Raw genomic sequence first — 14,411 nt, 5'->3', positions numbered from 1 at the left:
CCCTGCCAGTAATTGTTGCCATGAGTTATTGTCAAAAGTACCTCATCTTCATATTTATCAATCTCACAATCCAATTAGTTGTTCCATTGATGGCATATTATGTCCCAGTCCACGTCGTCATCAAAGCCTATTAAGTTTTCATTACGAGTTTGGCGGTCTTTGGCCTGGACTGCCACTGTAGCAGTCTCAGAAAGACCATCAAGCCCGTGGTTTACCTGCCCACTGGAATACGAGTTTAATCCAGGTCAGGCAGGCGGCGCTGTGACAGTCTCACGGCGGCGGTATGTTAGGCTCATAGGAGAGCCTAACAAGCATACCGCCGCCAGGAAAGAGCCTGCAAAACGTTCCTGTATGGTGTGTCATGGACCATGTCTTGCATGCCACACCATGCAGGAATGAATGTGCAATTTGCCACAAGCAACCCTGGTCAGATTTGGCCGCAATATGCAGTTCTGTCACCCTTTTCATAGTGGGGTCCCCACCATGAAATGGGCAGTGAAAATGAAGGTCATAATATGCTAAATGGTGCTGACATCAGCACCGCTACCATATTCAGGCCCTTTTGAAGACAGCCACTGCAGTGGGATCCTTGGCACTGGCAGAGGCAGCAGTCTTGTAGCGGTCCCACCATCACACTCATAATAGGGCAGACGGGTGGAGGTAATTGGACCACAGGACCGCCATAATCGTAGTAGGGCCCTAAGTTACAAGAACAAAGGTGTTCTATTTAAGCCCGGGCTGAGTTGGTAGAGTGCCACTAGGCAGAATTCCACAGAGTTGGAAAAAACTCTGTGGAACTCCGGTCCCCCTGCTTTTTTAAACTTTTTTTTTCCAATAGATGCATTCATTTAATAGAGCCTTTTCAGCCTGTCTCTTTCACGTTTCATACAATGTATAACCAGAGTTTACTCTCAGGTGAGCAGGGGATGCCAGGCATTACACAACACCTGTAGCTACGAGGCGAGGCATGGCACTACACTCCCAGCTCCTACTCCAACCCCCCTGTGATCTCAGTTGAGGAGAGGAAGAGATGTGACAGCCAGTGCTGCGCACTTAGGAGCCAGGTTTGATTTCTGGCGTGGTCTCAACATCCTGTGATTCTAGGTGAATCACCTTACTCACCTCGTGCCTATAAAACTGACTGCAGCTTTGTGTGATGTCACTGGTGCTCATTTGAAGCACTACAATGTCTGCAGGCCAAGTTCACTCTATATAAAACCCCAAAAATAATAACAGTCTTATGTATAGAGTGGGCCATTGCCCTAGCAAAAGTTGCCTGGACCCAGCTGCTGCGCCTCTGTGCACACTCACTGCTGATGTCTGCAGGAGACTGAGGCTAGGAGCCAGGATACGCACAGGAGCAGCAGGAGGGAGGCTCCCAGGTACATGGCGTGCCGAGGAACAGCCAGGGCTAGCAGAGGCCTCAGCAGAGGCAGGAGCGCCTTGAAGCAGCAGGAGTAGCACCTTCAAGTGGGAGGAGCAGCACCTGGTCCTGCACACACAGAGTCTGGTCACGTAACGTGATGTCCTGAGGCAGCCCTTTCGAGGTCAGGCAACCGCATCCCTTCAGAGAGGAGGGTGGGGTGAGCGCGCTGTGCTTTACCTGGCATAAGGCGGTAGATGACAGGGAGCACACTGCTAGGCTGGTGGGCATGGGCAGGGGCTGGCTAACTCTGCTCCACTGCGTTGTCCGAGTTTTGCCTGGACTCCACGTTCTCAATGGAGCACAGAGTTGGCAAAACTCCGCAAACTCCGCTGGTTGAGTGGGGTTCTCTGCCCGGGGTTAGAAACCAATGTCCTTGTAAAAAAATATATGTCACTGTATCAAAATCTGGTCAGACCTGATTTTTCCTCATTGTCTCACATTCTTGTTATAAGATCACTTCCCATCTCACACATCTAAAGTGTTTTTATACCAATATAAGCAGGGATAAAAACGTGATCTTGTGTAACTGTTTCCATCCTTATGATGTGCAACACAGATTATAATGTGTCACATAACAAGAATGTGACACAATGTGAACAGATCAGCGATTAACAGAAATATATCAAATGCAGATGACACAACATTTTTCAAAGAATACATTTGAGTTGACAACGTGGTCATGCTGTTATCTACAACAGCCAGAGCCTTTTTCAAATTAGCCTTGTCAAATTTCTGGTAAAACTTAAGCAGCTTATTGCTGGGAAATTCCAAAGTTCATTATAGATGGTGTATAAAAAACATTTTGAACATGGTGATCTAGGACCTAACAAGAAATTTTGTAAATCCATGTCATCAGAAAGGAGAGACAAGTGTTCCTTAACTGCAGATAAAGTTGAATGTTGTAACCATTGCTGAAATATCTTCCCTACACTGTAGGTAGTAACCACTCCCAAGTGTTGTGTCTGCTCATAACGTGGATCTAGTCTGCTTGCTTTGAAACCCTTTGAGGTGTTCAAAGAATGTGCATGATGACCATTAGTGTTGACTGGCCACACTAACCATCATCTGAACCTGAAAGTGAAGAATTATATGTACCAGTCTGTATCATGTTGTTGAGCTGCTCCTCTATGTAATTTGCAAAGTGTTTCCAATCGTCAAAATGTGTAATGGAGGGAATGTTTAGTGTATTCATATCTTTAATTTTATCCAAACCCAGGCAGGTGGTTTGCCATACTGTTTTGTTCTGAAAAATCATTTGTCTTGGTACTAGGCAAGCTCTAAAGAAAGCCTAATTGCCCAGGGCTTGCCAATTTCTTCTTCCCTAAACTGATTTGAACCCAATGTTGTCTTTCAAAAATTCATAACCTTGTACGGACATTTGCAAAATATATGAAGCTGAATAGATCAATTTTGTTTGGTTTAGCATAGTTTTCTTTGCTGGGGATAGATTATAGGCTTGATTCACAAAGGTAAACTGAGATGAAAGTCTAACTTTACGACTTTCAGTATTCATAAAGGGCATTTACGAGTAGTAAAGTTATAATTTTGCCTCAGTTAAACTTAAGTTTTTGCCTTAAGTTTGACTAAGACCAAAACTAAGACAGAAGTCTAACTATACTACTTGTAAATGCCCTTTGTGAATACCAAAGGTCATAAAGTTAGACTTTCATCTCAATTTACCTTTGTGAATTGGGCCCCAAGTTTATAATAATAAGACACTGGGTTGTTGCAAAAAAATATACAAACTTTTGCAGGTATCTTTTTGAACTATCTACTGGTGGTGTTAAGCTATGTTGCCATTGTGTATAGTTAAAAACTGAACGTGGAGTCCTGGCTCTGTGTAAATAATGGTGTGCATAATGATGATAGCAAAACATTTCACCATACTTAGGAGAATTAAGGTACAAACCCTTAATTTCAAATACTGTATAAGATTCTAGTTCAGAAAGCATTGATTTCACAGTTGTGACATCCCAATCATAAGACCTACTAGCAGGAGTGATCGCATCATCCATACTGACTTCAAATACATAAGGAATTTGCAATGTTTCTGTAGGCCCACAAATATCCATGGGACCTTATCCCAAATAATTCCATCTGGGACAGTAAATGCAGAACTGCTCACAATTGACTGGTCACTTCACACTTTATGGGAACAAGAATGAGCCTGCAATACCTCAGCTACCAGTTCAACAGCAGAGCTTTCTGGGACATAATGCCCATTTCGGAACAAAAATAAAACTGGGACAAATCCAATTCAAATGAAGAGGAAAAGCAATGAAATGGTAATCCAAATATATAACCAAGGTGGATCAAGGTAAGTCTCTTTTAGTTAAGATATAAATGCATGTATGACATGCAATGACGTATGTGACAAATCTGAAGAAAAGTCATCAATATCGTCAAACTAGCCAGAGGCAGTCTGTGCAAAAATAGGGATCTCACAGGGCAACGTGGAACTGATAGGCACCTCCAAAGGGGATTAGTAATGAATACATTTGTTGTTAGGTGTAGCAGTCGAAGACAGTGAATTAACATATGGTGTGTTTATGGTGTTAGCAGTAGTAACAGAAAGTTGTGGAACTTCAGTATCTGATGTCCTCAGCCATAGAGCAAACATTTCTGTGTTACTTAATGCTTGTAGCTGGATTTTCTCTATGGTAGTGAGAGGAGACAGGTAACTACCCAGGAGCCCTCATGGCCTACTGTGTAGGACTGGGCCACATGGTGTGGTTTGTCTAAGTCAATAGACACAACCCTTTTCTTTCTACAACCAGCAAGTAGTGGCAAAATCACAGCTTAGTACCTGCAATTCCATGGACTGAAACCGGTGCTCTGAATGATGGGCTAAATTCCTTCTTCCCCTCAGTCTTTCTCAAACTAGATCCCCAAGTTTTAGAAACCAGACAGGAGTAGCTGGTTGCACCTTTCAGAAGTCTTGTATTTCAAGACAGTGAAACGTTCACTGATGTCAAAAGGCATATCTGCTGCCACTGTGCCAGGATTGTGAAGGTCAAGAACATACTTTTGAATGGGAAACATCCTTTACCATGCAGTCGGAACCACGCAGTGCCTTTACAACATGGGCAATACAACAAACGGGTCATTACCATACGTTAATTTACCACCCAAGTTATTACAACAACTTATGTTCGGGAACACGTTGTTGATGGGCTGCATTCCCTCTTCTCCTCAGTCTATCTCACACTAGATCCCCACGTTTTGGATTCCAGACAGGAGTTACTGTTTGCACCTTTACTTCTTCAATGGCAGAACGTTTAGTAGTTTCATTTGAGCACTCATCTCAGAAGTCTTGTATGCTAAGACAGTGAAACGTTCACTGATGTTGATAGAATTGAAACGTAGTTTTACTATTTTACTCATGTTTTACCCTATATTAAGTTAGCATTTAAATATCTAATACATTATATTTACATATTGTGTGTAAGATGTAATCAGTTGATACAGATGTTACGCTAGTTGGGTTGACATCAGTGCCACCATTTTAGTTAGAGAAGACGCCATGTTCTGTTATAACCGAAACTGTTACTTGCCCATTCGAAACTGATGTTTGCTCATTTACTAGAAATAGTCCTTGGTGTGTTTTGTTTCCTCGATGCTCATGTTAGCTCGTTAGTGAATGCCATTTAACTTAGATCAAGGCCTTCTCCCACCTAGCTAGAGGGGAGGATAGGCCAGACGACCTTGAAATGTAGATAGCTTGTACCAGGCTGCGGTATCGAGACTTATGTTCTGTACCCCCATTGTATTATGACACCTATTAGTGTTTTTCCATGGTAGGCGGGTCTTTGTGGACTCCGCAACATATATAATGTAACTTTATGCTTGTTAAAGTCAGACCCTCGTCAGCCATCATAGGTGGCTGGTCAGATTGAACTCCACTGCAGTGTATTTTACAAATAAACTAGTTTGCTTGCATTCTCTACTGCGTCATCAACACTTAATTCTTGGAAGGCTAGAGGAGGTTGAGAGTGACCCGGGTGACCCTAATCGGGTCACTTCCTTCAGTGTAAAAAGGCATATCTGCCACCACTGTGCCCGGATTATCAAAGTCTGGCATGTACTTCTGCATGGGAAATATCCTTGACTATGCAGTTGGAACCATGCAGTACCTTTACAATGTGGGCAATACAACGAACAGGTCGTTACCATGTGTTCCTTTACCACACAAGTTATTACAACCACTGACTTTAGGGAACGCATTATTGAACTGATGTTGGATTGTTAAATGGTAGCGGCAGTTTCAGTCGGTATCCTTTCAAGTATTTGCCCGGCGGTAATCGCCTCTCATACCACTCGATAATTTACCAATAAAAGAGGCAGGCGCTGGAGACTGGAAGGCAGGAAACAAGGTTTTATTCCGTCGGAGCAGAACACATCAGATCAGACAGCAAGGTATCGTCACGAGGTGCTCTAACTGCATCTCTGAGACCTGGTCTCTTATACACTGGTTTATTGCTTTATTATACATAGTACATTCTTGAGATTCCCTTGATGTGCGGGAAAATATATCCCCTGAAGCCCCGGCTCAGATCCGATCCCACACATGGTTACAGTAGAGGTTCCCACCCTACCCGCAGTGGGAGATGGCTATCGCGCAGCAGGGAATTCCGCTAATTCCCGGGGGGTGTGTGCAACCGGCCGGGTCTCAGGGGGTAGGGGCTTTGATTCTACTGTAATCCCTTTGATGTAGGGTGTTTCCCTTACAGTAGGGGCAATAAACTGCATCCGCAGGGCTAGGTGATGGCCTGGGACCAGTTCAGACAATGGGGCGCAGAGGAAGGGGGGTTATCAAAGGAGAGGCATGACCATGTATGGGTTGTCGGTCGGAAGTGGTTCCGTAGCAGGGTCGCGCAGAAGGAGAGGGTTTATGGCCTGTATGAGAGAGCGGGGGTGGCCGGCGCGCGGGGGATGCTCGCAGCGCCGGGGGAAAGCGCTGGCGATCGAGAGTGAGCGGGGAGAGAGAGTGGGGTGCCTAAAATGGCGGCCGTGCATTTGCTATGCGTGGCGCTGGGGAGAGGCAAGATGGCGCAGATAATGTTCAGTTTGCACGCTAAATTTCCACAGTCCTCCCTTTTAACATGTCTCGCCAGCTTGCCTAGTTTGGATCTATCCCCATAATACCCCGTACCTCCACCTCATTCAGAGCTTTCATCCGCTCAGTTTCAAAGTCCAAGGTCTTAGGGCAGATGCAGTTCATAAAAAACGAACATAAAGGTGGCAGACACTGAATCCCCAAGCAACATCCACATAGTATCATGATTGGTATGAGGATAAATGAAAACAGCCTCCATCCCCAACCTTTAATAGCGTCCCAAAACCAACTCCCCAGTGACCATTCTTCTTGTTCTTGATGGACCTCTGTGGACAGTCTGTGGAGGTGTTCAATTGCTTTGTAGACTGAGGGTGAGTTATCCGGTACGTAGGTACAACAGCTGGACCCAATGATGCCGCATGCTCCTCCGCGGTCAGCCAGAACCACATCTAGAACAAGGCGGTTCTGGAGAGCCGCCAGGCGGACGGCCTGAAGCTCAGCGGTGTTGTTGGCGAGGGCGCCAGCTGTAATGTTCATTGCTGTTTCGACTGCCTGGGTTAAGTGGCGGATGGCACGGCTGTTTGCCATCGGACCCCAAAGCGGAACAAGACCCTTTACTGCGTCCATGAACTGTGCTCTGGTGGAGTCGGTTTGTACAATGTCTTTGGCACGTTTCTGTCGGTGATGGTTTGCTGGAGCCACATACGTCGGAGGAAGGACAAAGGCGATGTAGCAGGTGCCTCCCCAACCTTTCGGGAGCCAGGTGTAGGCCTTAGTACCACACACGAAGTACATATTCGGGGAGGCAACAAAGGAAGGTGGGTCAACTGAGTCCAATGTTCGGGTGATGAGGCAGGAGCTGTGGCCCACCAGCTGTGCCCCCAGGCCTTCGAGGCATACAGATCCAGTGATGTTGATGACGGACAGGGCCACTGTTAGGGTGGCGGCTGTCCGTTTTCGGAGGTAAGAGAAGGTGGGTCTGGCTGGATTGTTGAACACTTGCATTTCAATTCGTTCTTTGGCGGGGATGTCCATGTGAAAGGAAGTGTTCGATCTCAGAGGGCAGAAGAGGGCGGAGGTTCTACCAGTTTTGTTCAGCCAGAACCCATGGTAGAAGTGTGACATGGTTCTGCCGGAAGTGGCATTGTCCTTGTAGCTCTCCTGCAGGAGGATCAGCCAGGCGAGGCAGGAACCATGGACGGAAAAAGGTGAAGGGATGAAGGGGATTGAGTGCCCAGTGGCATGGGGCAGCAATCCACAGATCCAGCAGTTAGTGGCGTTGGTGGCAAGATTGTGTTGGTGGAGTAACTGCACAAAAGAGTTATTCCAGAACTCCTTACGCCTTTCTCGGAGTTGGGGTGAAAGTGAGATCAGATGGTGTTCTTTCGTGGTGGTAGGTTGAACGGTAGTCAGCAATGTCTTATGAGCGGGTGTGCTCTCCTCCACGATCCAGAAGGTGACCACGAGGAGAAGGCAAAAGAGAAGGGAAATGAAAAGTGCTATTGTCTTAAAGCTGTGCATTCGGTCAGTCTTTGGGTTTTTGAAGTGGATCTTTGGACGTCCGGTTGCTTCCATCATCTTCATGTCGGGCGCTTCCATCACCTTCAAGAGACTCGGTAGCGGGCAGAACCACAGACTTTGTTTTAGTTTCTCTCCTGGTGGCCTTTGAGGTGCCTAGGCTACCGTTCTGAGATTTCTACTTAGCCTGTGGTCTGCTTAGCCGAAGTTCTCTCCTTTCGTCGCAAGTTATACCCTTCTTTGGATGGCACAGTGGGATCGGGATATTCAATCAACTCAAGTGTCTCTGTATCCGGGCAGCGGCTCAGGGATGGTCGGTCTTTGTCCAGAAGTTCCTCTTGGGCGGTGATGTTGTCCGTGGTTGTCAGGGTCGGTGATACCTTCTTGCAGTGGTGTGCATGCAGCCAATTGCGTTTCCCCTCCACTCGAAGAGCTGTTTGGGTGGTGATCAGGACTTGCAGGGGGCCCGTCCACCGGGGCTCCAAACTCTTGGTGCGCTGGAAGTTACGCACTAAGACGAAGTCACCGGGTTGGATGTCGTGTCCCGGGCCCCTGGAAACATCGGGAATGGCGTGCAGCACCTGCTGATGGATAACAGACAATGTCTTAGTTAGGTTATACAAATAGTCAGACATGAGGACGTCCGGGACGTCGTGGATGGATGATGGTTTTGGTGCAGTCCAAAGGTTCATGGGCCGCCCAAAGACGACCTCGTAGGGGGTTAAGTGGTGTTTGGTGGGGGTGGAACGCATTGATAGCAATGCTAGTGGGAGAGCGTCTGGCCATCTTAGCCCTGTGGTGGCGACTATTTTTGCTATCTTAAGCTTCAATGTGGCATTGTGTCGCTCAACCAGGCCTGCAGATTGGGGATGGAAGACCGCATGGAACTTCTGTTTTACACCCAACCCTTTTAAGATGAGTTGGATAACTTCGGCTACGAAGTGGGGGCCATTGTCGCTCCACAAAATTCGACAAAGGCCGTATCGGGGGAAGAACTCCTTCAGTAGTACTTTTGCGGTAGTCATAGCGGTGTTGTCATGGGTTGGGTAGGCTTCCACCCACTTGCTGAAGGCACACACAATGACAAGTACATACTTCAAACCTTGGCACCTTTCTAGCTGGACATAGTCCATTTGTAGTACTTCAAAGGGGTGATTGGGGACCCCAAACCCTCCCCGGGGTACAGCAGTTCCTTTCCCAGGGTTGTGTTGGAGGCATACTAGGCATTGTTGGACTAGACGTTTGGCTGAGTCTGGTATTTTGTCGTTGTGCCAGACTTTAGAGATGAGTTCGATCATGGGGGCAGACCCTATGTGTGCGGGGGAGTGTGCCATGGTCAGTATGGGGATCAAGTATGAATCTGGTAACAACCATTTGTTCAAGTCTTTGGTTCGCCAGCAACCGTCATCGTCCTTCAATCCCACCCGGGCCCATTCAGTTAACTCGTGTGGTGTGCTGGCTAGTTGGATATCCCTAATTGTTTCCCTAGCATCCTTCCATTTTTCAGCTTGTGACCTGGTCACATACATACGGGTCGTGGACCTATTCTCGGCTGTGGTTCGGGCAGTAATGTCAGCCAGTGCATTTCCCTGTCCTATAATGTCTGTCACCTTCTTGTGTGCCTGGCATTTGATCACAGCTAACCGTGTGGGGAGGAGGACTGCTTCGGTCAGGGCAGAGACCAGATCTCCATGCAGGATGGGTGTGCCATGAGAAGTCAAGAATCCCCTCTCTTTCCATAAGAGCCCGAAGTGGTGAACTACCCCAAAGGCATACTGACTGTCTGTGTAAATGTTTGCGGTTGTCCCTGCTGCCAGGATGCAGGCTCGTGTGAGGGCAATTAGTTCAGCCGCCTGTGCGGATCGCTGTGTGATGCGGGCTGTCTCAACAACTGTTCGAGCTGTGGTGACTGCATAGGCAGCTGAGGTGGTGCCATCAGGGAGCTTGATGCATGAGCCATCCACCCACAGTTCTCCGTCAGGGTCCGGGAAGGCAGTATCCCGGAGGTCAACCCTACTCTTGGTTTGTTCGTCGGTGAGGGTCACGCAATCATGTATAGGGGATGCATTGGGGTCAGCGTCAGGGAGAGGTAGTAGAGTAGCTGGATTCAGAGTGGTGCATCGTTTCAATGTGATATGGGGCGCAAGCAGAGTCAGTTCATACCCAGTCAGTCGTGCGCTAGTCAGGTGTTGAGTCTTGGTTTGGTTCAGGAGGGTATCAACAGCATGGGGTACCAATACTGTGAGGGGGTTCGAGAGCACGATCCCCTCACTTTGCCGGATAGAGACAGCAGCGGCGGCTACTGCTCGAAGGCAGGCGGGCAAAGCTCTGGCTACGGGGTCAAGAGTGGCAGAGAAGTAGGCACAAGGGCGTTGCTTAGGGCCTATGGACTGGGTTAGGACAGACAACGCACATCCCTCCCTTTCGTGGGTGTAGAGGGAGAAAGGTTTAGTGTAGTCTGGGGTTCCTAGGACTGGGGCCGAGCAGAGGGCGTCTCGTAATTCTTTGAAGGAGGATTGACATTCAGGTGTCCAGGGGAGGGGGAAGAGGACATCCTTAGCCAGCAGGGAAAGCAGAGGCTTTATGGTAAGACTGAAGTTTGGCAACCACTGTCGACAAAAGGAGGTGAGGCCCACTAGGGATCGTACTTGCTTCTGAGTTTTGGGAACAGGGGTTTCTAGGATGGTTTGAATTCGGTCAGGGGTAAGTTTCCTCCCGTCTTTGGATAGTAGGTGGCCTAGATAAGTTACCTGGGGCTGGCAGAATTGCAATTTCTTTCTGGAGACCTTGTGACCGTTCTCCGCAAGGAAGCGGAGGAGGTGAATGGTGGCTGTGACGGCGAGAGGAGTGGTGTCGGCCGCCAAAAGAATGTCATCGACGTACTGTATCAACACCACTCCATCGGGTAGTTGGACTGCATCCAGTTGCCTCTTGAGGGCTTGGCTGTAAATACTGGGACTCTCAGTGTAGCCTTGGGGTGCCCTGCAGAATCTGTACGAACGGGCTTTTAAAGTGAAGCCGAACAGGTAGCGGCTGTCTGGGTGGATGGGGATGGAAAAGAATGCGTTCTTGAGGTCAATAACAGTAAAGATGGTGGCAGTGGATGGAATCAGGGTGAGGATGGTGGTGATGTCTGAGACTACGGGGTACTGGGGTATGACTACTTTGTTAACCTCTCGCAAGTCAACAATGAAACGGTAGGCTTTCTCATCCCCCTCGCCTTGCTTCTTTACAATGGGTAGGATTGGGCTGTTGCAAACATTACTGACTACTTCTTCTACCACTCCTGCCTCGACCAGGGACTCGATGATTTCCACCAATGCCTTCTCGCCTTCGGGTGATATCCGATACTGTGGAAGCTTTGGGAGCACTGTGTCCGGTCGGACGGTTATGTGTACCGGGTCGATCACCATGCGCCCTACATCTGAGTCGGTTTTAGCCCATAGATGTGAAGGTAATGTGTCGAGTAGGGACATATCAGCATCGGTTATAGAGAGCATACGCCGTGTGTGACAGGGTCTGGACAGATCTGGGTTATCGTGTAGGATGACTCGAACTCCGTCTGGGGAGCATCTGATGGTGGCTCGAAAATGTTTTAGCAAATCAAGTCCCATAATAGCATCGGGGGTGTTGGAGGAGAGCAGAAAGGTCGTGTCAGTGGTGTTATCTTCTAAGTCAAAGGAGATTGGTGCTGATAAGGGGTTAGTGGAGGGCGTTCCGTCAAAGCCTATTGAGGTTACGTGTGAGCCAGACAAGGGTGCCCTAGGAATCAGTCGTTTAGATAACGCACTACGTGTCGCCCCAGTATCTACCAGGAATGGAGATTTTGTGCCCAAGACCTTAGCGGTGATGTAAGGACCTTGCTGGTCAACACGGAGTTCGACTGGATCCCTCCCTTGCCCCTGGCGGTCCTATGCGAAGTCATGAGTGCTCTCATAGTCGGACTGCTGACACTGGTTTTGGCGGGGGCGATCAAAGGTGTTTGGTCTGCCTGGCCTGTCGTTGATGGTGTTGTTCGTGTGCCCTCGTCCCTGTCCTCTATTTCTGGGGTCATATGCTGTGTCTCTGGGGTCCCTATTCTTGTTCATTTCCAGAAGGACCGGGCACTGGGATTTCCAGTGTCCGAACCCTCTACAGAACGCACATTGATTTCCATCTAAGTCTCTCCGTCCGTTGTAGGGTGTAGGTGTATGGTCTCTAGGGGGTAGCTTTCTAGGAGCGGTTGGTTGGTAATTCTCTTTTGGGGGTTCCCTTCCTATGGTCACCCCTTGCAACTGTGCTATCATCACCCTCTCCTTTAATTCCTTTTTCTTCTTCTCTGACGCCCTATCGTTCTCGTTCTTCTGGTTTTCGTAGTATTGGGCCATCTGGAGAATCGCTGCGGGTTTGGAGGCTGCCCAACTGCTCTCGCTGGTCTGTAGCTTCTGGGAAACTTCTTGAGACAGACCCTTTACATAATTCTGGACAAAGAGGTGGTGTCCGGTTGCGGTGGTCATGTCTTGGCCACTGTAATCGGAGAACACAGTCTCGAATCGGGAGAAGTATTCAGACACATCCTCCTGGGGTTTCTGGCGGCAAGCCGTCACTATCGACCAGTCTACCTTTCTTTCTGGGATTAGAGTCTTCAGCTTTTGTACAATCTTGTCTGGGAGCTCTAAGATGGCTTTCAGGGGTTTCTGTCCTGGTTCTCGCTGTTTATCTATGGTATCGAGTTGTACCCAGGTATATCCGAACGGCTCAGCGTGGTCAACTTTCCGGATTTGTTTCCACACATCAGCCGGCAGGCATAGCCCAAAGAACAAGTCGATATCTGCTAACGTCATTATCGTTGAGCCTAAGGCTGTACCCAATTCAGTGTAGAAGGCAGTCGGGTTCTTTCTCAAGTCGGGTAGAGTCTTTCTAAAGGTCAAAATATCTTGCCGGTCCCACGGCTGGTAGACCCAGTTATATACAACCCTTCCCTTCGCATCTTGGTGGTTGATGTCGTCGTGTGTTCCCTGACCCCGTGGGGGGACCCAGTAGGGGGCAGCTTCTTTAATGGGCATCATGGCATCGGCCCTTCCTCCCTGGGGCTTAGTTGCTATGGGGGTTTCTGTTTTGGTGGTCTGTCCATGTTCTTTAAGGTGTCGGTAGACCTCGAGTGTACGAGTGAAGAGGTTCGTTACATCGCCCTCTCCTTCTTCCCCAATGTCTACCTTCCTATATAGGGCCGCTAAGCCTTCGGGACCTTTATCGTGGTATCTGTCCTCATATGCATTCAGGGCGTGATAACAGAGCCGTACGACGAAGTGTCGTCTGCGGCTGTCGGCATACGAGCTATACACGTCTGTTATATACTCCTCACTTTCTTTTCGCTCCACCAGCGTCCCTACTATCCTATCGATTCCTGCTCGTTCATCCTTAGTTAATCGATTCATTCTGGTGGACTCTTTCTTTCCCATCTCATGGTCATCTAGCGTTGTAGTCGATATTGGGTTCAGTACAAGAGGCTCAGCCGGCGCGGAGGCCGTGAGGGCCGAGGCCCCTGTACTGCTTTCGCTCGTGTTCGGGGGTTGTGGGTGTTGCACTACTGATTGGGAGGGTGCATACGGAGGGGGCATGTAAATGATCGGGGGACCTAACAGTAATTCGTCATTCGTTCGCTGCTTGGAGGACAACTCAGGGTAGAGCAAAGAAGGGGTCCTAACAGCGTACTGGCCTGAGGTTTCGGGTTCCTGTCTTAGTTTAGTTTCCCTTCTCTCTTTTATGTCTTCTTCTAACTTTCTAGCGGCAAGGTGAGCTGCCTTTCGTAATTCCTTTTCTGCTTTTACTTCTTCCCTCTTTTTCCGTTGCGTTGCTTCTTTGCGCCACATGCCGATACTGTCAAGCATAGTAGGCGTCGTCTTATTGCTACGCAGAGCTATTTCTAGCGCTTCTATTTTATGGTCGTCGAAGGATCCCATCAGTGGCCACTGACTTTCGGGGTCCTTCTTGGTATATTTATGCCACAGCTTGCTATAGGCTACGGCGACTAGTCCATATTTAGTGAACATGTCCTTATTAGGGGTGCCTTCCAGTGGAGCCGGATGGTTCACCTCTAATAAGCGGTCCGGGCAGAACCAACTACCGATCAGTGGGGAGAAGATAGGCATGACGGGTTTCAACGGGGACAAAAGTCAGCACTACCTATCTTTTCACTGCTTGCAAAGACTAGACAGAATATCTCTATTCTTCGTTATTTGTAAGCAGAGAATACCTCCAAAGAACCAATATCGAACAACTAGTGTTCGGACAATCAATCAATCAATCAATGGGGAGATAAAGATAGGCACGACGGGTTTCAACGGGGACAAAAGTCTGCGTTACCTACCCTTCACTATTTGCAAAGACTAGACAGAATATTCCTATTCTACGTTATTTGCAAACAGAGAA

This window comes from Triturus cristatus, chromosome 8 (assembly GCF_964204655.1).
Source record: "Triturus cristatus chromosome 8, aTriCri1.1, whole genome shotgun sequence".
In the NCBI taxonomy this organism is placed as follows: domain Eukaryota; kingdom Metazoa; phylum Chordata; class Amphibia; order Caudata; family Salamandridae; genus Triturus; species Triturus cristatus.
This window is presented reverse-complemented; position numbering follows the sequence as displayed.